We start from the raw sequence: 26,722 nt of genomic DNA on the forward strand, positions 1-26,722 counted from the left end.
CTGCTCTGGGCTAGAAATAACTTTTCAAACGATGAGTCCCTTTGCCAGGGCAGAGGCACAGCTCTCAGTGAGCCTGGAACCACAGGAACATCTAATAGAGAGGTCTCCTTTCACAGTGACACCCTGCAGCCTCGGCCCGTCCAAACAGGGGGATGGCCAATTTTTAGAACAGACTCTTTGGGCTTTTTTGGAACAAAGACACAGAGAAAAGTTCAAAGGAAAGAGAAGCTGCGGTCGGTAAAGGCCATGGTCAGTAATTTATGAAGGTGAGATGGGTCCATCAAATCTAAATCCCAGTGGGAACTGTAAACTCTGGAACTTTCAAGCCCTGGCTCCCTGCCTTCCCTGCTGCCTGTCGTCAAGTATTTGTGGGTGTGGTAGCCAAATCTGTGTCCCCAACCCACAGGCCAACTAAGGGAAGCAATACTCTGGTAGAAAGTTATAAAAATAAAGACATAGTAAAGCAGTTGGGCTGTTATTACTGATTTTTTTTTTTACCAGAAAAGAAGAGCTATGGAAAGGTCACCTGTCACCAAGTATGACCTACAAGCCAAAAAACAAACAAACAAACAAACAAACAAACCTGTAACATACAGAATGCAAGATGCTAACAGAAATCGCACCTGGCCCGACCCATGCTCAAAGGCTCAGCTGTATAACACGTGGCTGACCCAGGACTGAAACATAGGATCTCAACTACCTACCCATTGGAACCCTCCCATTATCCAGGCAGCTGGCCCAAAGACACAGGAGAACACACTTTCAGAAAGGGCTCTAAGCCTCTTAAGGAACTGGGACTCATGAGACACTAATATTTCCACTTAGTATGGAGTCCAGGGATGAGAGTAACACTGCATAGTGACTCTAAAGGGGTGGGGAAGCCAAAAGGAATACACTCTGCCTCTCACTTCTGACTGGATGATTCTCTAAAGCTCTCATTCAGTTATTTGTTTGCATACTCCATCATACTGCAGACAGAAGCCATAGCGTAATGGTTAGACTCCACACTCAGGTTACAGTGTTTAACATGTGCCATTGCATAAAGTGCCTGGCTGCCTGATGGGCTTCCAGCGGCAGCAAGCCACCATTTGAAACTCGATTTCTTTATGGACAAGTGAACTCTAAGCCCTGTCTCAGAAGACAGCAATGGTCCCTCCTCTTCAAGCTATCAGTTGCCTGGACTCTGGGGCCTTATGGTCAGGGGAATTGACAGAAGCTGTTGTAAAATTACTTATTTTTATTATAAACGTAACTAGTGAATTAATCCAGTGGCTGTATTTCCTTAACCTATGCTAGTCCCCAATAACCACACAGAGTCCATTTCATGCTACACCTCAAGAGCTAGGTAAATGATGATATTAGCCCCTAAGCTATCCGGCTACCTCCAGCCATGATCCGAATACTTGCATATTACTATTGATCTGGTTCTTTGTGTTTTTTTTTTTTCTCATGGTGTCTTCTCAGATGCTCTCCTCCTGGCTCATCAGTCTATCCTCATGGCAAATCTGAGACAATCTTCCCCACCCCCTTACCCTGGAAGGGAATAAATGGTAAGAACTGTTTATACAAACGTGAGACAGGAAATTCTTGGTATAAGCAATTACAATGCCATGTCCAGATTGGAACAAGATATGGGGGCAGAGAAATCAGAAAACACAGTACCCAAAAACATAATGCCTACAGACTGTTCCTCAGCTCTGAGAACCTGCTGACAGGAGACACAAGGGAGCATCCAGGAGCTGGGGTCCCTTGGTGTTCTAGTCTGTTCGGCTACTGTAACAGAAGCTCTCTAGAGACTGGGTGGCTTGAACAACAGACAGAAGTATGGATCCACAATCAGAACTAGGCCTGGTGGCCCAGGGCTGCCATTCTAACCATTCTTGTGGCCAAAGCAAAAGAACTGCAAGCTCAAGAGTGGCTGTGTTCCAGAGTGTGTTTAAGGCCAGCCTAGCTAGTGAGTGAGCCTCTCAAAATAAACAGAGAGCCCAGTAGCCTACCTAACATGGTGAGGCCCTAGGTCATTTCCCAGTACTGAAAAAAAAAGTGCTACCTGCTTCCTGGTTTATAGATGACCACTGTCATTGTCTTATCACATGACAAATAGAATTTTTAAGGGTCCCTTTTGTAAGGGCATTAATCTCATGTGTAAGAACTCTGTCCCCATGATCCCGTTGTCTTTTAACATAGTTTAGAACTGGATTGCCCCCACTGAGGTCCATGGGGGAAGGAAGGAAAGGAGTGGTGAGGAGAAAGGAGGGACCAAAGTGGGAGGGGAGAGAGGAGAGAAGGGGAGAAGAGAAAACCTGGGAAGGGTGAGGAGTTGGAACCTTTAAGAAGTGAAGCCTATGAACGGAGGTCAGGTCATTAGGGGTGTGTGGTGGTTTGAATGTGAAATGTTCCTTGATGGCTCATAGACACTTGATTGGTGGGAGGTTGAGGACCCTTTAGGAGGTGGAGCTTGCTGGAGGAAGGACATTAGTTCTGGGACTTGAGAGCGTATAACTTCTCCCTACTTTCCATTCAGTCTCTGTGCTTCAAGTTGACAGTTGAAGATGTAATCTCTCAGCCTCCTGCTCTGGCAGCCAGCTTGCCCCACCCCCTTGCCCTTATAGATTCCTCCTCTGAACTGTAAGGTCAAATACCTGCTGTGAGCACAAAGGTCCTTGCACCTACAGATCACTAGGGAAACCAAGAATGGTAATCACACAGGGGTGTCTCCTCAAAGCAGGAAATACCTATTTTATACCCAGAAGGCTGGAGTGGATATTGTCCATGACCTTGGGACCTGTGCAATCTGTGGAGCCAGACCTCACCCAAATCCCCCAGAATGTCTATCCCAGACTATCCCTCCCTACACCTTTATCTTTATCTCTCCATTAATACAACTCACCCTTAGAGAAGATGTCACATATACTTCATAGCCTTCTGGCTTCTCTGCTACCTCTGTCAGAGACCACACCAGGTCTTATAGAACCTATCTTCATGGTGGCATGTACTTTGTAAAGTTATTTCAATGTAGTTATACATTAAACTTTCTTGTCTCTCTGTATACTGGCTGGTTTTTGTATGCCAATTTGACACAAGCTAGAATGTTTACAGATCCAGATCTAGCTGTCAGGCACTTTCTTAATTAGTGATTGATGGGAGAACGTCTTATACATTGTGAGTGATGCCATCCCTGGGCTGGTAGTCCTGGGTTCACTAAGAAGGCAGCTTGAGCAAGCCAGGGGAAGCCAGTAAGCAGCACTCCTCCATGCCCTCTGCATCATCTCCTGCCTCCAGGTTTCTGCTCTGTTTGAGTTCCTATCCTGACTTCCTTCAATAATGGATTATGATATGGAAGTATAAGTGAATAAACCCCTTCCTCCCAAGCTTGCCTTTTGGCTATGGTGTTTTGTCACAGCAATAGAAATTCTGACTAAGACAACCTGGAATTGGAATGATTATCACCTGGAAACCTTTTCCCAAATGTACTGGGTTTAAACAGACTGGCAATAAACTTCCTGGCATCAGATTCTCCAGAAGTTTGATCCAGTTTGACTAAAAGTTTTCATTCTCATTTCTTCCTAGTTAGTTCCCTGCCTCCTGTGACACCTGCAGGGGACGCCCCCTTTCCATATGCACACACACACACACACACACACACACACACACACACACAGTTGCCTGGGTTGTGGCTCCTTACGTGTTACAGAAATGATAACTACTATAGGATCCTTTTCTCGCCTTTTTGTCACTGAGCTGCCCTTGGTGATGATTCTGATAAACAGTTCCAGTTTCCTAATGTCTACATTAGGAAATTCATATTAGAAATTTCCTATTATTCATATTCAAAAGTAACTACTGTAAGGTGTGTATTTGAATGGGCTATAGAGACCTTACCCCTGCCCCGTTCTGATTCTGAGGTGGACAGACTCCCTTTCCCCAGTCTTTCTATTATAATGCGCTATTTCTACACAGGCCCCAAAGTAATAGGAACAACTGATTATTAGTCTGAATGTATCCATCTTTTGCTACTTTATGGGTTCTTCTTTCTTTTGCCCTTTCAACAGCCTAACATGGGTGGTAGGTGGCCTAACATGAGTGGGTAGGTGACATACCCACTCCAGTGAAAACGGCGTGACAGGCCCAAAAGTTTGGATGCAGTTCTGAGGCAAAAAGTTTCACGGAAACTTTTCTCCTGGAGTCTTGGCATCCTGTAGCACGAATGCTCCAAATTTGTCCCTACATCAGTCAGTGAATGGATCTGTGTACTTTCCTTCAATATTGTTTTATTATAATTGCCTCCAAGGAATGATTTGACATATAGCTAAGTTAGATTAGCCTCCACCAGTTTTCCAATATCCTAGGGAATCGTTGAGCCGACCTTAGGTTTTAAATTTAGTAAGAATGCTACTCATTCAGACAAAATGCCTCCAGTGTAGATAATGAAAGAAATCAGGCATTGCAATTTACTGATCAAAAGCTAGAAATCTCAGAGCTAGTTCTACAAAGTAAACTTAGAATAACAGCCAAGTCACTCCCATGTGCAGGAATTTACAATGGCCTAGGAATAAGGAAGGTTGTGGTCTAAGAAGGAACTCAAATACTTAGAATAACAGCTGAGTCACTCCCATATACAGGAATTTATAATGTCCTAGGGAGAAGGTGGATTAACTATGGCAAGAGCATAAAGCCCTTGCTCCTGGATTCTAAGATTAAGCTGATCTTAGCTGGGCTGTTTTTATCCCAGTTGCAAACACTGTTTTTTATCCCAGTTGTAAACACTGCCTGATTACTGCTAACTTTTATGTAAGCATTCCTCTGTTTTGTGTAAAGAGTCATTTTTGTATCAGGTAACCTCAATGTACCTTGGATGACCTTAATGTATCACTTAACTTCCTTGTTTTCATCTGTAATATAAGTCTGATGCTTGCTTTGAGAAATTACTCAGATTCAACACTCTCTCTGGTGTTTGTGTCTGTTTGTCACCCCGCCAACTCCTTGCCCACCTGAGTACTGGAACCCTGATTCTCCTATGAGTTGAGGGATCAACTGAGTCCAGTCCGAGGCAGATAGGAGAGGAAAAAAAAGGATAAAGGGGAAAGGGATTACTACCTCCTGATTAGGGGCATCAAGTTTCTTAGGGCAAGTTTCATCTTCATCATCAGGACATCTAAGTTCTTCTTTGTGCGTGACTACTTAACAAACTGTAACCAACCTCAACCAATAGCAAGCAACCAACAACCAACAACCTGCCACACCTCTTGGGGCCCTAGCATTTATATACCCTCTGAAAATCTCCAGAACTCTAAATGTCACACAACTGCAGAAACTATCTGCTATTGGTAAAAATCACACCCTTGCTAGAACATGAGGCAAATCATAGTCAGCTTCTATGGACAATCTGAAGCAGCCGCATATCCTACACCTGGGACTAAAATGAAAGCATATTCTTATTCTCTGTTTTTTAAAGAAACCAAACCTCCAAAATTGTCACTAAAATTGAAGTCTCCAATACTGTGCCAAAAAAGCCAAACCAAAACAAAACAAAAAACCCCTTTCTCTTTATATCCTGATTATTCAGTGTATTTTGTGTAACAGAAACACAGGATAGTGACAGAAAGCCAACCATTACCCCTCCTAATCCCAGGAGAAGAGTAGGGCTGTAACACAGACCTTTGTAGAAACATAGACAGTGTGTAAGGACAGTCATTTACCATTGGTACACAGAGGCACATGGCTCACTGTCTTGTGACTTAAATGTCTTGAGGAAGAACTAATTGGGATTGTTAACTTTTTCTAATTACCTGGAAAAAAGTATCCTAGGCAAGCCAATGGTACTGCTTTCACAGTTTGCTAATTAGGACAAATTCAAACTTTATGAGATTTCCAGTTGAAAGTGTGAGTTATATGTGGTGTGGGGGAAGTAAAGTCAAAACTAACATAAAGTTTATAGGGAAATATCTCATTAACTTACCAATATGGTCTTTAAAATAATGTTTGTCACTTTGCATTAAAATATAATTTTCTTTTTTGAGATAGAATCTCATGTAGCCCAGGCTAGCCTTCTGTTTTCACCTTCTAAATGCTGGGATTACAAGCATACACCTTCATACCTGGATAATAAAAATGAAAAAAAAAAAAAAAGAAAAATTAAATTTAAATGAAGACAATTTTGAGATAGATTTGGAAAGTCCTTGTTGTTTATGTTATTTTGTTTATGTTATTTTGTTCTTGAAAGAAAAGAAATTGAAAACCCAAACTCACATATAGCTGGTCAGCATCCCCTCTGTGTTCTAGAAACTGCAAACTGTTGGCCACATTCTTCTCTCAGAAGTACTGCCTTACAAGCCTGCACTGCCTCCTGCCTGAGCCATGGTGTCTTCTCTCAGAAGCACTGCCTTAGAGGCCTGCACTGCCTCCTGCCTGAGCCATGGATGTCAGACTACCTCTTTAAGGCCACAAAGTATTTCTTTCAAGGTCTATGGCAAAGAGCAGTGCATAGATAAAAGCAAACTACTTTAGTTGAAGAAGAGGCTGGAGCCAGATCCCTGCTTGCTCACCCACTTTCACTATTACTAATTAATTAGTTAATTGATTAATCCATTCATCAATTCAATAACTATGATTTGAAATTTGGCCCCGAATCTATCAACAATGTACTTTCCAGATCAGGTTGCCTGACTCAAACCTTGTCTTTATAATCTGCATCCACTATGATAATAGAATTAGTTTTCTAAGACTCAGATCTGATCTTAGATCCTTCTAGGGGTTGCTCTGCTTATCTTCTCATTGACATTCTATCTCCTCATGTCCTCCAAAGCTTTTCCAGGCAGCATTTTCCATGTGACCTTTTGATGCTACAAGCTAAGGGTCACATCCCCACACACTGGGCATTCCTGTCCACTGGCTTCTTATTGTTGTTTGCCTAGCCGCCCCTGCTTCCCCTCCTCACTGTGCTATTTTACTCCTTTAACGTTGCCTCTTGAGCTATCTCTTCTCAGACTCCCACAACCTTCCTTCCCCACGCTTTATGACTCGTGGTCTGTCCACCCAGCTGTTGTTCCTCAAAGGCAGATATCTTTCTTTGTTGATCTTATCATCTCCAGTGTCTAAAAATCATCAATATACCACTGATTAGTCTTATGGTTTGAATATGAAATGTCCTATGCTTGTGTTCTGGGAACGTGGTTGTAGCTAACAGGTTTTTGGGAAGCGATGAAACCATGGGGCCTCTGAACTGATCAATGAAATGATTCCTCAATAGATTCATAAGATGTATTAGTTGGAGGAAGCAGGTCTTGGGGCATACCTCAGAAAGACGTCTCTTGTCCTCTGCTTCTTATCCAAGCGAGCTTCTTTATTCAGCCATATGTCCCTGCTGTGCTGCCCAGTCTCTGCTTAGGCCCAGAGTCAACCACAGACTGAAACCTCTCAAACTCTGAGCCAGAATGCTTCCTGCTTTCACCTGTCTCTTTTAAGTACTTTTCACAAAAACAGAAGGCTTAATTAACACAATTGAGAATATTAAATTGGTCATATGTATGTATGTATGTATGTGCATGAATCCATGCATTCATATATGTATGTATGTATGTATGTATGTATTATGTATGAATGTATGTATAGTTTTGATACAGAGCTTGCTATGTAACACAGACTGGCTTCAAGCTCATAGTGATCTTTCTGCCTCTGCCTCAGCCTCCTGAGTACTGGGATTATAGGCATACACCTATATTATTTCAGTAGACCAATTCCAATTAATAGGTGTTGTCTTAGATGCTGTTTTGAGAAAAATACCATCTTATCTATCCTGTGCACGATCAACTAGTCGTGTACTGACCTGCCACGGCTGGCTCAGTCAGAGTCCCTCAACCCGCGGGAGAAATCAGGGACCCCGTACTCAAGTGGATAAGGAGTCGGTGAGTGACAAACAGACACGAACACAAGGGAGTGTTGGATCTGAATGAAATTTCTTTTTTTTTAAAATATTTTTATTACATATTTTCCTCAATTACATTTCCAATGCTATCCCAAAAGTCCCCCATACCCTCCCCCCCCCAACTTCCCTACGCACCCATTCCCATTTTTTTGGCCCTGGCGTTCCCCTGTACTGGGGCATATACAGTTTGCGTGTCCAATGGGCTTCTCTTTCCAGTGATGGCCGACTAGGCCATCTTTTGATACATATGCAGCTAGAGACAAGAGCTCTGGTGTACTGGTTAGTTTATATTGTTGTTCCACCTATAGGGTTGCAGTTCCCTTTAGCTCCTTGGGTAATTTCTCTAGCTCCTCTATTGGGGGACGTGTTACCCATCCAATAGCTGACTGTGATCATCTACTTCTGTGTTTGCTAGGCCCTGGCATAATCTCACAAGAGACAGCTACATCTGGGTCCTTTCAACAAAATCTTGCTAGTATATGCAATGGTGTCAGCGTTTGGAAGCTGATTATGGGGTGGATCCCTGGATATGGCAGTCTCTAGATGGTCCATCCTTTCGTCTCAGCTCCAAACTTTGTCTCTGTAACTCCTTCCATGGGTGTTTGGTTCCCAATTCTAAGGAGGGGCATAGTGTCCACATTTCAGTCTTCATTCTTCTTGAGTTTCATGTGTTTAGCAAATTGTATCTTACATCTTGGGTATCCTAGGTTTTGGGCTAATACCCACTTATCAGTGAGTACATATTGTGTGAGTTCCTTTGTGATTGGGTTACCTCACTCAGGAAGATGCCCTCCAGGTCCATCCATTTGGCTAGGAATTTCATAAATTCATTCTTTTTAATAGTTGAGTAGTACTCCATTGTGTAAATGTACCACATTTTCTGTATCCATTCCTCTATTGAGGGGCATCTGGGTTCTTTCCAGCTTCTGGCTATTATAAATAAGGCTGCTATGAACATAGTGGAGCATGTGTCCTTCTTACCGGTTGGGGCATCTTCTGGATATATGCCCAGGAGAGGTATTGCTGGATCCTCCGGTAGTACTATGTCCAATTTTCTGAGGAACCACCAGACTGATTTCCAGAGTGGTTGTACAAGCCTGCAATCCCACCAACAATGGAGGAGTGTTCCTCTTTCTCCACATCCACGCCAGCATCTGCTGTCACCTGAATTTTTGATCTTAGCCATTCTGACTGGTGTGAGGTGGAATCTCAGGGTTGTTTTGATTTGCATTTCCCTGATGATTAAGGATGTTGAACATTTTTTCAGGTGCTTCTCCGCCATTCGGTATTCCTCAGGTGAGAATTCTTTGTTCAGTTCTGAGCCCCATTTTTAATGGGGTTATTTGATTTTCTGAAGTCCACCTTCTTGAGTTCTTTATATATGTTGGATATTAGTCCCCTATCTGATTTAGGATAGGTAAAGATCCTTTCCCAATCTGTTGGTGGCCTTTTTGTCTTATTGACGGTGTCTTTTGCCTTGCAGAAGCTTTGGAGTTTCATGAGGTACCATTTGTCAATTCTCAATCTTACAGCACAAGCCATTGCTGTACTATTCAGGAATTTTTCCCCTGTTCCCATATCTTCAAGGCTTTTCCCCACTTTCTCCTCTATAAGTTTCAGTGTCTCTGGATTTATGTGGAGTTCCTTGATCCACTTAGATTTGACCCTAGTACAAGGAGATAGGTATGGATCAATTCTCATTCTTCTACATGATAACAACCAGTTGTGCCAGCACCATTTGTTGAAAATGCTGTCTTTCTTCCACTGGATGTTTTAGCTCCCTTGTCGAAGATCAAGTGACCATAGGTGTGTGGGTTCATTTCTGGGTCTTCAATTCTATTCCATTGGTCTACTTGTCTGTCAGTATACCAGTACCATGCAGTTTTTATCACAATTGCTCTGTAGTAAAGCTTTAGGTCAGGCATGGTGATTCCACCAGAGGTACTTCTATCCTTGAGAAGAGTTTTTGCTATCCTACGTTTTTTGTCATTCCAGACGAATTTGCAGATTGCTCTTTCTAATTTGTTGAAGAATTGAGTTGGAATTTTGATGGGGATTGCATTGAATCTGTAGATTGATTTTGGCAAGATAGCCATTTTTACTATATTGATCCTGCCAATCCATGAGCATGGGAGATCTTTCCATCTTCTGAGATCTTCTTTAATTTCTTTCTTCAGAGACTTGAAGTTTTTATCATACAGATCTTTCACTTCCTTAGTTAGAGTCACGCCAAGATATTTTATATTATTTGTGACTATTGAGAAGGGTGTTGTTTCCCTAATTTCTTTCTCAGCCTGTTTATTCTTTGTGTAGAGAAAGGCCATTGACTTGTTTGAGTTAATTTTATATCCAGCTACTTCACCGAAGCTGTTTATCAGGTTTAGGAGTTCTCTGGTGGAATTTTTAGGGTCACTTATATATACTATCATATCATCTGCAAAAACTGATATTTTGACTTCCTCTTTTCCAATTCGTATCCCCTTGATCTCCTTTTGTTTTCGAATTGCTCTGGCTAATACTTCAAGTACTATGTTGAAGAGGTAGGGAGAAAGTGGGCAGCCTTGTCTAGTCCCTGATTTTAGTGGGATTGCTTCCAGCTTCTCTCCATTTACTTTGATGTTGGCTACTGGTTTGCTGTAGATTGCTTTTATCATGTTTAGGTATGGGCCTTGAATTCCTGATCTTTCCAAGACTTTTATCATGAATGGGTGTTGGATCTTGTCAAATGCTTTTTCTGCATCTAACGAGATGATCATGTGGTTTTTGTCTTTGAGTTTGTTTATATAATGGATTACATTGATGGATTTTCGTATATTAAACCATCCCTGCATCCCTGGAATAAAACCTACTTGGTCAGGATGGATGATTGCTTTAATGTGTTCTTGGATTCGGTTAGCGAGAATTTTATTGAGGATTTTTGCATCGATATTCATAAGAGAAATTGGACTGAAGTTCTCTATCTTTGTTGGGTCTTTCTGTGGTTTAGGTATCAGAGTAATAGTGGCTTCATAAAATGTGTTGGATAGAGTACCTTCTATTTCTATTTTGTGAAATAGTTTCTGCAGAACTGGAATTAGATCTTCTTTGAAGGTCTGATAGAACTCTACACTAAACCCGTCTGGTACTGGGCTTTTTTTTGGCTGGGAGACTATTAATAACTGCTTCTATTTCTTTAAGGGATATGGGACTGTTTAGATCGTTAACTTGATCCTGATTTAACTTTGGTACCTGATATCTGTCCAGAAATTTGTCCATTTCGTCCAGGTTTTCCAGTTTTGTTGAGTATAGCCTTTTGTAGAAGGATCTGATGGTGTTTTGGATTTCTTCAGGATCTGTTGTTATGTCTCCCTTTTCATTTCTGATTTTGTTAATTAGGATTTTGTCCCTGTGCCCTCTAGTGAGTCTAGCTAAGAGTTTATCTATCTTGTTGATTTTCTCAAAGAACCAACTTTTCGTTTGGTTAATTCTTTGAATAGTTCTTCTTGTTTCCACTTGGTTGATTTCACCCCTGAGTTTGATTATTTCCTGTTGTCTACTCCTCTTGGGTGAATTTGCTTCCTTTTTTTCTAGAGCTTTTAGATGTGTTGTCAAGCTGCTAGTGTGTGCTCTCTCTAGTTTCTTCTTGGAGGCACTCAGAGCTATGAGTTTCCCTCTTAGAAATGCTTTCATTGTGTCCCATAGGTTTGGTTATGTTGTGGCTTCATTTTCATTAAACTCTAAAAAGTCTTTAATTTCCTTCTTTATTCCATCCTTGACCAAGGTATCATTGAGAAGAGTGTTATTCAGTTTCCACGTGAAAGTTGGCTTTCCATTATTTATGTTGTTATTGAAGATCAGCCTTAGTCCATGGTGGTCTGATAGGATGCATGGGACAATTTCAATATTTTTGTATCTGTTGAGGCCTGTTTTATGACCAATTATATAGTCAATTTTGGAGAAGGTCCCGTGAGGTGCTGAGAAGAAGGTATATCCTTTTGTTTTAGGATAAAATGTTCTGTAGATATCTGTTAAGTCCATTTGTTTCATAACTTCTGTTAGTTTCACTGTATCCCTGTTTAGTTTCTGTTTCCACGATCTGTCCATTGATGAAAGTGGTGTGTTGAAGTCTCCCACTATTATTGTGTGAAGTGCAATGTGTGCTTTGAGCTTTACTAAGGTGTCTTTAATGAATGTGGCTGCCCTTGCATTTGGGGCATAGACATTCAGAATTGAGAGTTACTCTTGGAGGATTTTACCTTTGATGAGTATGAAGTGTCCCTCCTTGTCTTTTTTGATAACTTTGGGTTGGAAGTCGATTTTATTCGATATCAGAATGGCTACTCCAGCTTGTTTCTTCAGACCATTTGCTTGGAAAATTGTTTTCCAGCCTTTCACTCTGAGGTAGTGTCTGTCTTTTTCCCTGAGATGGGTTTCTTGTAAGCAGCAGAATGTTGGGTCCTGTTTGTGTAGCCATTCTGTTAGTCTATGTCTTTTTATTGGGGAATTGAGTCCATTGATATTAAGAGATATTAAGGAAAAGTAATTGTTGCTTCCTTTTATTTTTGTTGTTAGAGTTGGCATTCTTTTCTTGTGTCAGTTTTCTCTTTGGTTCGTTGAGGGATTACTTTCTTGCTTTTTCTAGGGCGTGATTTCTGTCCTTGTATTGTTTTTTTTTCTGTTATTATCCTTTGAAGGGCTGGATTCTTGGAAAGATAATGTGTGGATTTGGTTTTGTCATGGAATACTTTGGTTTCTCCATCTATGGTAATTGAGAGTTTGGCCGGGTATAGTAGCCTGGGCTGGCATTTGTGTTCTCTTAGTGTCTGTATAACATCTGTCCAGGCTCTTCTGGCTTTCATAGTCTCTGGTGAAAAGTCTGGTGTAATTCTGATAGGCCTGCCTTTATATGTTACTTGACCTTTCTCCCTTACTGCTTTTAATATTCTATCTTTATTTAGTGCATTTGTTGTTCTGATTATTATGTGTCGGGAGGAATTTCTTTTCTGATCCAGTCTATTTGGAGTTCTGTAGGCTTCTTGAATGATCATGGGCATCTCTTTCTTTATGTTTGGGAAGTTTTCTTCTATTATTTTGTTGAAGATATTAGCTGGCCCTTTAAGTTGAAAATCTTCATTCTCATCAACTCCTGTTATCCGTAGGTTTGGTCTTCTCAATGTGTCCTGGATTTCCTGGATGTTTTGAGTTAGGATCCTTTTGCATTTTGTATTTTCTTTGATTGTTGTGCCGATGTTCTCTATGGAATCTTCTGCACCCAAGATTCTCTCTTCCATCTCTTGTATTCTGTTGCTTATGCTCACATCTATGGTTCCAGATCTCTTTCTTAGGGTTTCTATCTCCAGCGTTGCCTCACTTTGGGTTTTCTTTATTGTGTCTACTTCTCTTTTTAGTTCTAGTATGGTTTTGTTCATTTCCATCACCTGTTTGGATGTGTTTTCCTGTTTTTCTTTAAGGACTTCTGTTTGGTTGTGTTTTCCTGTTTTTCTTTAAGGACCTGTAATCTTTAGCAGTGCTCTCCTGTATTTCTTTAAGTGAGTTATGAAAGTCCTTCTTGATGTCCTCTACCATCATCATGAGATATGTTTTTAAATCTGGGTCTAAATTTTTGGTTGTGTTGGGGTGCCCAGGACTAGGTGGGGTGGGAGTGCTGCGTTCTGATGATGGTGAGTGGTCTTGATTTCTGTTAGTAGGATTCTTACGTTTGCCTTTCGCCATCTGGTAATCTCTGAAGCTAGCTGTTATAGTTGTCTCTGGTTAGGGCTTGTTCCTCAGGTGACTCTGTTATCCTCTATAAGCAGACCTGGGAGGCTAGTTCTCTCCTTAGTTTCAGTGGTCAGAGTATTCTCTGCAGGCAAGCTCTCTTCTTGCAGGGAAGGTGCCCAGATATTTGGTGTTCGAAACTGCCTCCTGGCAGAAGTTGTGTTCCACTCACCAGAGGTCTTAGGATCCCGTGTGGAATCCTGTGTGGGCCCTTGCGGGTGTCGGGTGACTCCGCTGGCATGGCACCCCGGTGCTCGAGTGGACTGGAAGGCTGAATGAAATTTCTCAAAGCGAGCATCAGACTTATATTACAGAAGAAAACAAAGAAGTCAGGTGACACATCAGCCAAGGTACATTGAAGTTATCCTATGCATAATGACACAAAACAGAGAAATGCATACATAAAGGAACCAGGCAGTGATTACAACTGAGATAAAAAGCAGCCCTATCTAAAATCAGCTATTCTAGGAGCCAGGTGAGGATTTTGCACACTAGTCACAATTTATGCTATTCCTTTGCGCCTTATGCAATTTGTGATATTCCCCTGAACAGAGCACCAGGGGGTTCTGCTCTTGTTAACCTTTTCATGAATAATGCAATACTCTAGTTCTTCCTTAAACCACAACCCTCCTTCTTCTTAGACCTTTGTAAATTCCTGAATATGGGAGTGACTCAGCTGTTATTTTAAGTATCCATAGGGAACCTCCATTTGTCAGAGGAACTCACCAACTTTCTTCTAATATGTAATGTAGTCTGCCATACCTGACTGTAATGAGAATTCTAAGTTTACTTTGTTGAAGTAGCCCTGAGATTGCTAGCTCTTATCCAGTAAAATACTGAAAGAAAGCATGCAAGACCCTCCACACTATCGCAAGGACAAATCTGAAACACATCTCTGTTATGGGATGACAAAGACTCTCCAGGAGACCAGTTTCCATGAAACTTTGTGCCTCAGGACTGCGGCCAAGCTTTTGGACTTGCCACAAAGACTCCACTGGAGTGGGTGTGCCACTGACATCCTTGGTCTCTGTGTTCTGGTGAGATCTGAGACACAACTTGGGTCCTGTGAGCTTTAGAGAAAACAGTCTCTGAAGAAGACAGACAAACTGAGAAATAACTGCCAGAGTGACTTCTTCTGTCACCTATTTCAGAGAATTTAATTAGTGTCTTACCAGACATGTGGCATATAAGGGACATTTTGTTCAAAGTGGCGGTTTGAAGAGCCTGCTTTGAGAACACAGAGCTTTGAGGTCTCAGGCTGGTTCCAAGTTTCCCTAAGCCATTTGACTGATGGGGGTCTGTTTAGTTTGTTCCTTGTTAGCAGCAAGGAGCAGGATGCAGATAAGAAAATAATTCCACTGCAGTGATCTCTGGACTTCCTTGGGGGAAGTAGGGTCATCAATGTTCAAAGATTCATGTCAGACCAAAGTCAGACACAGCAGGTGGCATCTGCTGTCACCTGGCTAACAGCTATTTGACATTTGCAATATTGAAGGTGTCAGATCATCCTAGAGAGCTGAGAGCAGGACTAACCTGGTCTTAACTGGAGATATCAGCCCCTCATCTAAACCCCTATTGCTTGGGGTTCTTCCTGATGGAACCTACACAGCCAGAACCTTCCAAGCTGCCAAATATAGCACACAGGCTTCCTCCATCAGCTTTTCTGTGGGAAGCCTTTTGGGGTACCGCTTGGCAGGAGTCTGACATTGGCTAAGGACAAAGAAGTGGGCTTCAGACAGGAATCTGACATTGGAAGTAAACTCAGGCAGGAATCTAACATTAGGGCATAAGAAGTAAGCAAGAATCTAACTTTAGGCTGTAATAGGGAAGTAGAATAAGGCAGGAATTTTAGTCTTAGGGTGGAACAGAAGAACTAGGCAAGATTTTGGGCTTGGATGAGGGAGTGGGCTTAAGTCATTATGACAAGCCCTTTTAAACAACTGTCACGGGAGTAATCGCTTGCTGCTTTGTTAGTTCCTTATTGTACTGCTTGCCCAAAATACTTGCATATAATTAAAATAGTATAAAAAGTGGATTGGAAAATAAAAATTTGCCTTCAGTCTCAGAATTGACTGGGGTCACGCTACAATGTTGTCTAATTGTCTTTTTTTTTCCTTTTAATCCTCACTCCCGAACTGGAGAACCTGTTGACTGACTGAGCGGGCTTGGTCACTTGTCACAGACAGAAATGCAGCTCTTCTCGGAGTGTTCAATACAGATCATGAACCATCTGCCCTAGCTTCTTCCCAGGTTGCAGATTTATCCGAGGAGTTTTGCAAATTCCGCAGCTCTTGGTCTCTCCACTGATCACGCACATCAGGACAATGGGACGTTTCTCTAATGGTAAACTCTCCTGGGCCAGACTCCTTTGAAATGTGTGATGTCAGCAGTGTTCTGAGGCAGCATTACAGCTGACTAGGCAGAAAGCCTTCTGGAAATCTCTTTGAGTCGGCTGTTATCCTGTTCTCTGTTTCTCCTTTTCACAGTGAAAGGATCTAACCTCCAAAGAAGGATGATCGGCAAATGTTCTCTGGGCCTTTGTTATAATGACTTCCCTGGATGCTGCTTTCTCCAGTTTCTCCACTCTGGCAGATGCCTTTCTAAAAATTTATTTATTCATCTATTTATTCATTACTTTTCTTAAATATACAAGTATGAGGGTGGCCAGGAGGGTCCTGAAATTTTTCAGTGCAAATAATAACAGACAGGGCCTACTGGGCAGAACTGCCTCCAGAGGCTCTGGTCAGTGGTCCCATTTGCATGGCTGCCTCCGGCCAGCCTAGACACAGCTGAAGGAGCTGGTGTCTGAGGCGGTTGAGCTGTTTGTGTACTCGCTGCCCGTTATGGCAACAGCTCTGTGTACTACCTGTTCAGATCTTGTTTATTTTTCTATTAACTTGTGGTTTGTTGTTGTTGTTTGTTTTTGTTTTCATATAGTCTATCTTGAATAAGTATGGCCTACTGGTCAGTCTCCTGTTTTGGAGAGTTTTTTTTTTTTTTCCTGTTTGTTTATTTGGTTGGTTGATCGGTTAGTTTGTTTTTGACAGGGTCTCATGTAGCCCCGGCTGGCCTGGAACTCATTATGTAGCTGACGATAACTTTGAGCTCCTGATCTCCTCCACCTCCACTAGGTGTTTAATTTATGTGGTGCAGATGATTGAACCCAGGGCTTCGTGCATGTTAGGCAGCCACTCTACTAAAGGAACTACACCCTAACCCCCAGCTTCCTGGTTTCGTAAATAATATTTCCCTGGAATATGTCCATTGGCCGATGTGTTATCTGTGGCAGCTTTCTCTGCTTTTAGGCAGGGATGTGTAGTGTCTGCTAGAGGTTGCACTATTTACACTGACACAGGAAGAAAATGCTGACACCCCCTTGTCTTCATGGTTTGACCCTTTCTAGAAACACATGCAGCACAACCACCAGCATACTCTACTCCACATGACTGTCAGATTGTCATAGAGCATAACGCATGAGATAGGAGCAAGGAACGAGGTGTGTATGAGCACATTCACAGCGGGGTCTGTCACATTTCTAAAACTGCAAGTTTTCACTAGGAGAAAAAAAAAAGGACTTTTTTTTCTGGCTATACTGGGATAGTTCTTATAGAACTCCAAGTAGTTCTAAACTTCTAAAATATGAAGTCAAGGGGGAAATGCAAGTTTCAGAATGATACAAACAGTATCAACATGCTACTTATGTAAATTTGAAATTGCGCAAATGTATTCTACTCTGTTGATTTTTTTTTTTCAAGACAGGGTTTCTCTGTGTAGCCCTGGCTGTCCTGGAACTCACTTTGTAGACCAGGCTGGCCTCAAACTCAGAAATCTGTCTGCCTCTGCCTCCCGAGTGCTGGGATTAAAGGCATACGCCACCACGCCTGGCTTCTACTCTGTTGAGAGTTAAGGTAATACACAAGCTAGACAATACTACAGAGGCCAGGTCAGGTGTGAGGAACCAGGTAGAAGGAACACCCTAAGGACCTAAGACCCTTGTTTCAGGACACAGGCATAAAAATCTCTGTCTCAACTTTTTCCCGGGATAAAGAGAACCCAGGAAGCCCCTCACCTGCATCCCACTGCCTTTTATGCCATTTGGGCTGAAGCCAATGACTTGCTATGAAAAAATATTTTGTTTGCTACTGCGGAGTTCTAAATGCCTGTGTTTGTTTACTAAAGCACTGGGTCTCTTCAAGCTATCAGCTCAATTATCTGGACCCTGTGTAGAGTAAATGTGTGTCTTAGGATTTTATTGATGGGAAGAGACACCATGACATTGGAAGCTCTCATAAAGGAAAGCATTTCATTGGAGCTGACTTATAGTTTCAGAGGATTAGTCTGCTGCCTTCATTTGCAGGCCGACATGGTGCTGGAGGAGCTGAGAGGTCTACTACTTTCTTGATCAGCAGACAGTAGAAATGTTGGTTTTAGCTTCTGATACCTCAAAACCTGCCCACTTGTGATACACTTCCCCCACAAAGCCACACCCACAAACAAGGCCACACCTCCAAACAGTGTCACTCCCTTTGAGCCTGTGGGGACCATTGTTCTTCAAACCACCACAGGCAGGCAGAATACATAAGCACCAAATTCATTACTTTTGGGAAGAAACAAAAAGGAATTCAGAAGGCATATTGAATGGATTCTAACAGCGTCTGTGTTTCATCGCTTTAAAGCATAGGACACAAATGTGACAAGATGTTACGATTTGATTAAGCGCTGTGTGAGTCCACAGGCCAGAAGAAAGGTAGAGAGCAGAAAAGAATCAGTTTCTTGCCAGGAAGCAAGAAAGGCTGAATATGATGGTGCATGCCTGCTAATCCCACAGTCCGGGGTCAGAGGCAGGAGGACTGTGAGCTTGAGGTGGGTTTTAGACAGCTTGGGCTGCATAATGTGACCCTGTCTCAAAAAACAAAGTGTGTGTGGGGTGATGGTGGGATCCATCTAGGTTCATTTGTCTACTGTTTTATGTCAACTAATGTTTAGTAGGCACTATAGGTGCTATATAGAAATTAAGACACCCACCTTTTTTAGAGAAGGCTTTAGAAGCAGGTTTGGAAAAGGTCAGAAAAAGCTGTTGCCTGTATGTGGGATATGTTGTTTTAGCTGGGCTGACATGTCTGGCCTAAGTGGGATAGGATGGGTCTAGCCTTGCAAAGAGTTGATGTGTGTGTGTTGTGGGGGGGGGGGGATACAAAGAGGGCGCCCATCTACTCAGAGGAGAAGGGGAGGGGAATGAGGGAAGGATTGTGGGAGGGGCTGACTGGAAGATTGAAGCGAGTGAGATCTAATGTGAATAAGTTAAAAAAAAAAAAAGCCAGAAGTCAGGATAGCTTCAGAGATCCCGTTGATATCTGAGGACCCTCCAGTCTTCCCTTTAGTTTCAAATGGGAGGTCTTAGTCATTTTATATTGCTATAATAAAATGCTTGAGATTGGGTAATGTGTACAGGCTAGAAGTTACTGAACTCACAGTCTGGAGGCAGAGCATGCATGACAGAGAGATCTTACTTCATAACAGAACCTGATGGCCGGTGACTCTTTAGGTAAATAGTATATTTCTAATAGTAGAAGCTTGAAGCCCCAGTCACCTCTCCAATGCATAAAGAGGTTAGTCTATGTTATTACAGTTACTATATGGGGTTACGTTTTAACACAGGGCATTTGAGGAATGAATTCAAACCACAGCATCTGAATCCTTAGTCTTCTCTTCAATTGTGAGATGTACTAGGTGTCCCTAATGGCTACCACCTTTATGTTTACTAAAGTCAGTTCTTGCTGATCATTGAAATGTCTTAGGAAAGGATTTGTCAGCTCTCACTCCTTTCCCCATGAGGAAACTGAAGTCCAGAGGGAGTCATGATCATTTGAGGGCTAGTATTTAGTCAGCGGTCTTGGAGACAGATGACTCCTGAATGAAGGAGTCTGCACCGTTCCCATTCTTGCATGATTCATCTTGCAGCTCACAGTGTAACTGGCCTGGCTTAGTTCACAGGCCCACTGCTCAAGGAAGGTAAAGACAGCACACTGACTGAAATGTCTGCTAAGCCAAACGCTATGGGTGGCTCCCCGACCTCACCACCACCCCCGCTTTGGAAGCTGAGCTCCTTTGAGGATAAGCACAGAATCAGAAATTATCCATGATAAAAGGGAGAACGTGATGGGTTCTGAAGGAGATTCTGGCTCAGAACTGAGTTACAGATGATGCAGCTGAGAGCTATACATAGCTGGAGACATGAAGAAGGTCATTTAAACCAGCACATGTCCTTGTTTTTTTTGGGAGGGGGGTGTCACAGGGTCACAAGGCAGAACAGCAACATAGACTGGATCTCATAGTCAAGCAAAAGTCTAAACTGGGGAATATGAATAAGAAGCTACTGACTCCCTCTTGACCCCTTTGTTCCCTAGCATGGCAGAAGGCAAAGCTACTGCACTGTTAATGTGCCCGTGCAGTCTCTTCACTAGGGAAAGGGCAGAACGTCTCTGTGCTCAGTCCATAATCCTTTGGATGTATTTGCTCTGCACATGTTCTAACTTGATCAACAGGCTCTGTGCCTTGACTCAACAGCTGAGGACAACCTTTATCACATTGCAGTTGGTAACGATGAGAGAGAACTTGATCCTAAAGAAAGAAATGTTTCCTCCCCTTGCTCTTGGCATTGGGGTAACAGGGGTGCTCCACCGAGCTCTGCTCTCTTTTAATATTTTGTTTGTTTCTGTGAGGAAGCTTTTCACTGTGTAACCCTGACTGACTTGGAACTCACTATGTAGAACAGCCTGGCCCCAAACTTGTAGCAATCCTTCTGCTTCTGCTTCTGCTTCCTAGGTGAGTTATAGACATATACCAGTGGCATTTGTAATTTATTTTTTATCCTTTCTTAATTAGTGTCAGATCTGTTTATATCTGTCTGGGCTACTTACTGGCAAAGCCTGGGCCTCATCTTTATTGGCTACCTTAGGATTGGGCATAATATTCTCTGAACCTGCAGACTGGAGAATACCATGAAGTGTGCTACATAAGATGAGAAGCCCATGAGTAAAGGGTTTCTTACAAAAGGCACAGTGTCCACCATTGCCCAGCACAGTATCCATCATTGCTATCCTAGAACCTGGGAAAGCCAGAATGTGGATCTAGATCCAATCATACAGGCATGTGACAACCCTGGCCAGGGTCCTCGAACATACAGAGATCCTATTGTCCTTCTAAGGATGAACAGCCTTCATCCCTAAATATAGGCCATTCAGGCAGTTGCAGGGCCTATGCCAGTTCTGAGCCAGCAACTGCCCATCCTCCCTTCTCAGCCTCTGTGTGGTTTATCTCTTGTTGACAAGTGTCTGGCTAAAAAAGGCTCAGGACTTATCAATGGGAATGAGGAAAAGAAAGAACTTTGCCGAGCAGGCATTTCCAGCCCTCCTGGCTGTATTCCATTGGCCAGGCCCCTTGGAACGACCCTGAGAAGATCCAGAGGGCTCATCCATGCTCTGTGCGTCCAAAGAGCCAAGAATGATCTGCTGTCTGGGCAACAGTTGCACATGTTCACAGGGGGTAAAGTGTGGTTTTGAGAAATAGGTTATTTCTTCTATTTTTAGAAAAAGAAGCAATATTTAATCTTATCAAGAAGCTATGTGTCCATTTCTGTTTCATCTCTCACACACTGACAGATCCTTCCTTGACACCACCACACTTTGCTTAATTTGGGTGAGCCTGGGGCTGCTCATTTTATTGCTCAAACTAGCTTGGATCTTAGAAGAGCCAGGGGAGTGTATGCACCCCCAATGCTGTGGTATATCTCCAGAAGGTGGAATAATGGGGTGAGCCTTATTTCTTCTTAATATCGTTCTGTATCAGTCACATTTGGGGGCAAGCTTGGGTTATTTACTTGATAATTAAACTATACGTCCACTTTTAGAAAGGTTCAGAATGACAAGACCTTTCTGTGTCTTCCAGATAGGTTGCTTCAGGCAGCCCAGTCCCCATGGAATTCTTCCCGTTCTCAGGGACCACCACAGCTCAGGCCCAGGGCTCCAGAGAGCCCCCAGACAAACCAATTAGACCCCTCCCATAAAGCAGAAGGGCCCTGTTGCCTTTCCATATTCATCTCTCATGGTGAATGTTTGTGGTTGATATTAGTATTTCTGAGTAACTTATTTTCAAGTATTCAGTAGTGTGAGTACACTCTCCCCAGGAATCAAAATTCTGTCTTCTCTCTCCCTTCCCAGAGTAGGATTGCTCTCATTAGTAGATGCATTTCCACCTAGATCTTGCTTTATTTCCTTCTAGAACTTTCTGTTGTGCACATGCTCAAAGGCACACACGGCAATGCCCCCTTTGCTCTCTTCCCAAATGTCATAAAATACCTTATTTTGGGGCCCTGGAACTGCATATATTTTTTGGTTCAGTAATGTATCTTGAAGGTCTATATATCCAATGACATGCCTTATTCTAAAGTAGAGCCAGTACTTGTCAGTGGTTAGATATTCAGAGGGTTTCCCATAGTTCACTGTTACAAGAAGTGAACATCTTTGGTATGGGTTCTTATGTGTAAGGTATTTCTTAAGTGTAGCTATAGGGAGGAAAATTGCTGCATCGGATATTGTGGGACTCTTCATTTTTTACTAGGTACTAACTCCTAGGTTGCTCTTTATAACAGCTCCTAATACTCACAGTTTCCCTAGCATTAAGTTGGCACACTTATTACCCTATATCCTGACCAAATCCAGACAATAACAAACTTTAACTTTTGCCAATCCGATGAGATGCATAGTGTTGTTTTAATGTTTTATTTGATTATTAGTCTGATTGAGTATATTTTATTAAGTTTATTTGCATTTTCTCTCATATTAATTGCCTATATTTACTTTTTCTTTTTCTCTGTGTGTGGGAGGGTTGTATAGATGCTTAAAATGTTTTAGATAATAATCCTTAGTCATTCAGATATATTATAAAATTATTTTTAAGGTTTTGAATTTTTTCGCTGAATAATGTCCTTCATACTATAGAAAAATGTTTTTTTTAAATGGAGTCAAACCTACCATTATTCCAAGTATTAGTTTCTATTCACCTAAAAATGTTTGTAGTTTCACATTATATTTTTTGTCTTTCTTGTCACTACTACTTCTGCTTGCTTCATTTTGGTAATCTGATCAAAATACATGTATAAAATACATGTAAAAAAGAAAAAACAAAAACCCAAACACCCACATTTTATGCATATGTGAAATTATCAAAAAAGAAAAAATAGAATATAAATGTAAGAGAACACAGCTACATCACCAAGAAGTCCTACCCCAGCCTGAGCCATGACTTTACAACCACAGTGGGTGGGTCTTCCTACTAATCAAAATAATTCCCCACCACGCCCGGCTTCCTCGGTGATTCCAGACTGTGTCAGTTTAACAATTAAAACCAACTACCATCACATACCCCAAGTTCAGGGTCTGTATCCTAATTTTAAAATGTGGAATGTGGACACAGGTCTCTGCCTCCACATGTGCCTGCACTGGCAAGTGTGCACAGACATGCACACACACAGGCATACACATGTGCACATGTACGTATGTACACTTGCACACATGTACATGCATCACACACATTACACATGCAAGCATGAGTACATGCACACATACTCACACACGCACTTGTACATACACCACACACACATGCACGCACACCCATGTGCATGCATACATTCACATGCTCACACACAATTTTTAAAAGGAAATAGGAAATGTTTGGGCTCCTTACTCCCCTTTCCTAATATATTTTATTCTTAACACTCATCATTTTAAATGTTTTGTAATTTGTTTGTTTAGCTTTTGTCCCTCATGCTTTTGTAAAAGTAAAGCTCGGTGGAGAAGCCCATGCATCCAAATGAGGGCATGGAATGTGACAGATACTGGCAGACGGGGCCATCCTTTCTCCTTTGGCATAACTTCGCAGGTGTGGGGGATGCTAACATGCTCTGTGGTACTTTTCTCTCTCAGCTTGATAAGGGAAAGGTGCCAGAGGGGAAATGAGCGAATTCTCTGCTTCTGAGGCAGACTGTCCATCCCCATCAACAGAGCAGGTGTCTCTCATCTAGCCCACATGATTTGCGGAATAAACTTAGGATGGATTTGTGGTTGTCAGAGCAAAGGAAACCAAATGGCATGGGAACCCCCAGGCTTGCCATTTGAACTGTGTCACTAAACATGTCTTGGTACTATTTTGGGCTCTTACATCTGAAGATAAAGTGGAAACCATTTTATTTTCAAAGTGAATTCATTGAGGCCTAGGGTTCTAACCATTCATGTGAACATCCTGTACTGACTCAGCCACCTCAGGTGAGGGAGTGCATTTATTTTTGCCTTTGTCTCTGTGTGGTGTTCCCACCATGTCTCTCTCTTCCAAAGGCATTGGGATGCCCTGAGGGGATAAGAAAGTGATTTTAAATGGGAACATATTTGAGGTTTGACTAAACACTCACCACCTAGCAGCACATGTGCCTAGCAGCAGAGACTTTGCAGGATGGTGTGCAAGGGGGTACTGAGCATTAGTCCCAAAGGACTAGAGCCTATGCATGTTAACAAGGCTGGTGGATAAGAAGGACGTTCAAAGAGGGAAACCCCACAGCCCAGGGCCAGCCTGGATTGGAGTCTGCATGGGTGCCTGGACAGAAGCCACTCACAAGAGTGGTTCAAAATATAACAGTGTCATTGTTGGGGTTCTTGGGGTGGGCATTGGTGGATAGTGAACATTTTTTTTTACTAGTGAACATATTTCAACAATATTTTATTCTGTTTTATTTATATCTGTTATTCCAGGTTATTTGAAGCAACCCCATAAATCAGTGTGTCAAAGACCTAGAAGCAGGACGGGTCCTCTGGAAGCGCTGCTTGATCTCACACTGGCCCACACTGATTCCTTACGTGGTTTCAGAGGATTTGGATAAAAGGACTCCTGTGGACCCCTACATTGGTGGCTTAACACTTGACTGTTCAACGAAAAGCCCTTCTTTTCTCGTATTCCTTCTTATGCATGCATTGAGACGACTGCATTTTCTCAGTACTGAGAGATCTGGGCTCTAACAGGCTGTCCACCTCACAGACAAGAAAATAAGCTTTGAAACCCTTCGCTCAGTATTAATATCTACAGGGTTCTGCAGACCAGTAGCTGCCCTCTGGAAATAGAGAGTGCACATCATCTCCCTCCCCCTTCCTGCTTCCCCCTGAGGCAGGAAGAAGTTCCCTCCAAAGCAAAGCCAACAAGATTTCCTCTCCCAGGAAGCTGAGCGTGGGGTTAACTGGAGTGAGGCTGGAGCTGTAATATGCAGATGCAGAAGGCAAGAGACAAGGGAAGCAACGACCTCTGGACCTCTCAACCTCTTGCCCTCTCACCAGTAGCATAGGCCAGTGTGGGCCAGAGACCCGGTTAGGCAGTCAGTACCAGAGAGACAGAGATGAGAGAGACACAAAGAGAGACAGGAAGAAAACCCTTAAACCACCCTTATGCCCTGCTCTCAACAGCTTTAATTCATTTCTCAGCTGTGATCTCAGATTGGGGGACCACAAGACAGCCACTTATTTTAACCTTGCACGAGGTGGTTTGCACTTAGTGGAAATCAGAGAGTTCCAGAAAGCGAGAGATCCAGAGATCCAGGCCAAATAGCAAGTGCTGGTCCTGCTCTGCACAAGATCCCACCTTTTATAGCTCCTGCCACCCCAGGAGAAGGGCTCCTCCATTCACAAAAGCTGTCACCAGGCCTCTGAGCTGGCTAGGCTTCCACAAGGGTGGGGTGGGAATGGAGAGAGCAGCCTGCTCCAGTGACACAGCGCAGGGACTCTGGGGTGTGTTGTGCTTTTTCTAATGGAGCTTCTTTGACTGTAAACACTTCACAAATGTGTGTGGAGCTGGGAAGGACACCTTCGTTTCACATAAACAGCAACACTAGGCTGCGTCACCTCTGTAATTGAGGGAGTCTGAAGAGGTGTTTGTTGGTATTTATTAATAATTATCTTCGACACATCCCTAGCTTTGTGGGAATCTCACAGACAGCCTGCTGGGAAGGCACAGGTGTGAAGTGGAAGACTGAAAGGAAGACAGGGGCTGTGAGACAGATTCCCTCAATAGAAATCAGAAGGGTATTGTAGTAGGTTGATTGCTTTATGTGCTAGGCCTACTTGTTACTGAGGTCTTGCTTTGCACTCCTCTGTGCTCCCCAGGCCTTGTGATATGGGTGGAAGGAATTCAGATGAGACACACAGGGCATAACATATTGATAGAAGACAGTATATTACAGAATAAAGTGAGGCACATTCAAGGACCGAGGCTGGGTAATGGCTAAAGGGACCACTGCAGGGGAAAACATTCTCACAGGCTATCAGTGGACACCAGCCAGGGATCAGTGCAGGGGGAATGCTATCACCAGATAAGAAGAGACAATCTCCAGGGACTGTTTGCCAACCTACAGTTCTTAAGTTTGGGGAAATAGACTGTTCCTGTGTAGGATTATCTTGTCTCGGTGACGGAGAAGCCCATTCGGATGAACTCTTTGTTGTTGTTGTTGTTTTCGAAGCAGAGTTTCTCCGTGTAGCTCTGGCTGTCCTGGAAATCCGCCTGCCTCTGCCTCCCAAGTGCTGGGATTAAAAGCATACGCCACCACTGCCTGCCCTCGGATGAACTCTTAAAGTGGGGTTGGCAATGGTATGTTCTTGCTCCTGGTCAGAACACCTCCTGTTATATACTCATAAGGTTTGGGTTCCTGGAGTCAGGCTTAGATAGTGTCTTAGGGTTTTATTGCTGTGACAAGACACCATGATCAATGCACCCCTTATAAAGGAAAACTTGCTCACAGTTTCAGAGGTTTAGTCCATTATCATCATGGTTGGAAACATGGCAGTGTGAAGGAAGACATAGTGCTGGAGGAAGGAGCTGAGAGTTCTACATATTGATCCAAAGGCAGCCAGAAGAAGACTGTCTTCTGCAGGCAGCCAGGATGAGACTGGAATTCCACACTGGGTGGAACTTAAGCATGGGAGACCTCAAAGACCACCTTCACAGTGA

At 42.7% G+C, this 26,722-nt stretch overlaps 1 long non-coding RNA gene across 4 annotated transcripts; it reads left to right on the top strand.

Moving 5' to 3' along the window:
- Positions 1-546: 546 nt before the first annotated feature.
- Positions 547-26,260, top strand: Gm31630. 4 transcript variants are annotated; one of them, XR_873805.1, is made up of 3 exons: positions 547-1,550; positions 15,823-16,024; positions 24,484-26,260. It is a non-coding gene; the product is annotated as a predicted gene, 31630 (long non-coding RNA). The 4 variants fall into 4 exon arrangements; XR_382750.2 differs by lacking the exon at positions 547-1,550 and adding an exon at positions 13,203-14,718; XR_382749.2 differs by lacking the exon at positions 547-1,550 and adding an exon at positions 14,001-14,031.
- The last annotated feature ends 462 nt before the right edge of the window (positions 26,261-26,722 follow it).

Source organism: Mus musculus, chromosome 13, assembly GCF_000001635.26.
Source record: "Mus musculus strain C57BL/6J chromosome 13, GRCm38.p6 C57BL/6J".
NCBI classification, from domain to species: domain Eukaryota; kingdom Metazoa; phylum Chordata; class Mammalia; order Rodentia; family Muridae; genus Mus; species Mus musculus.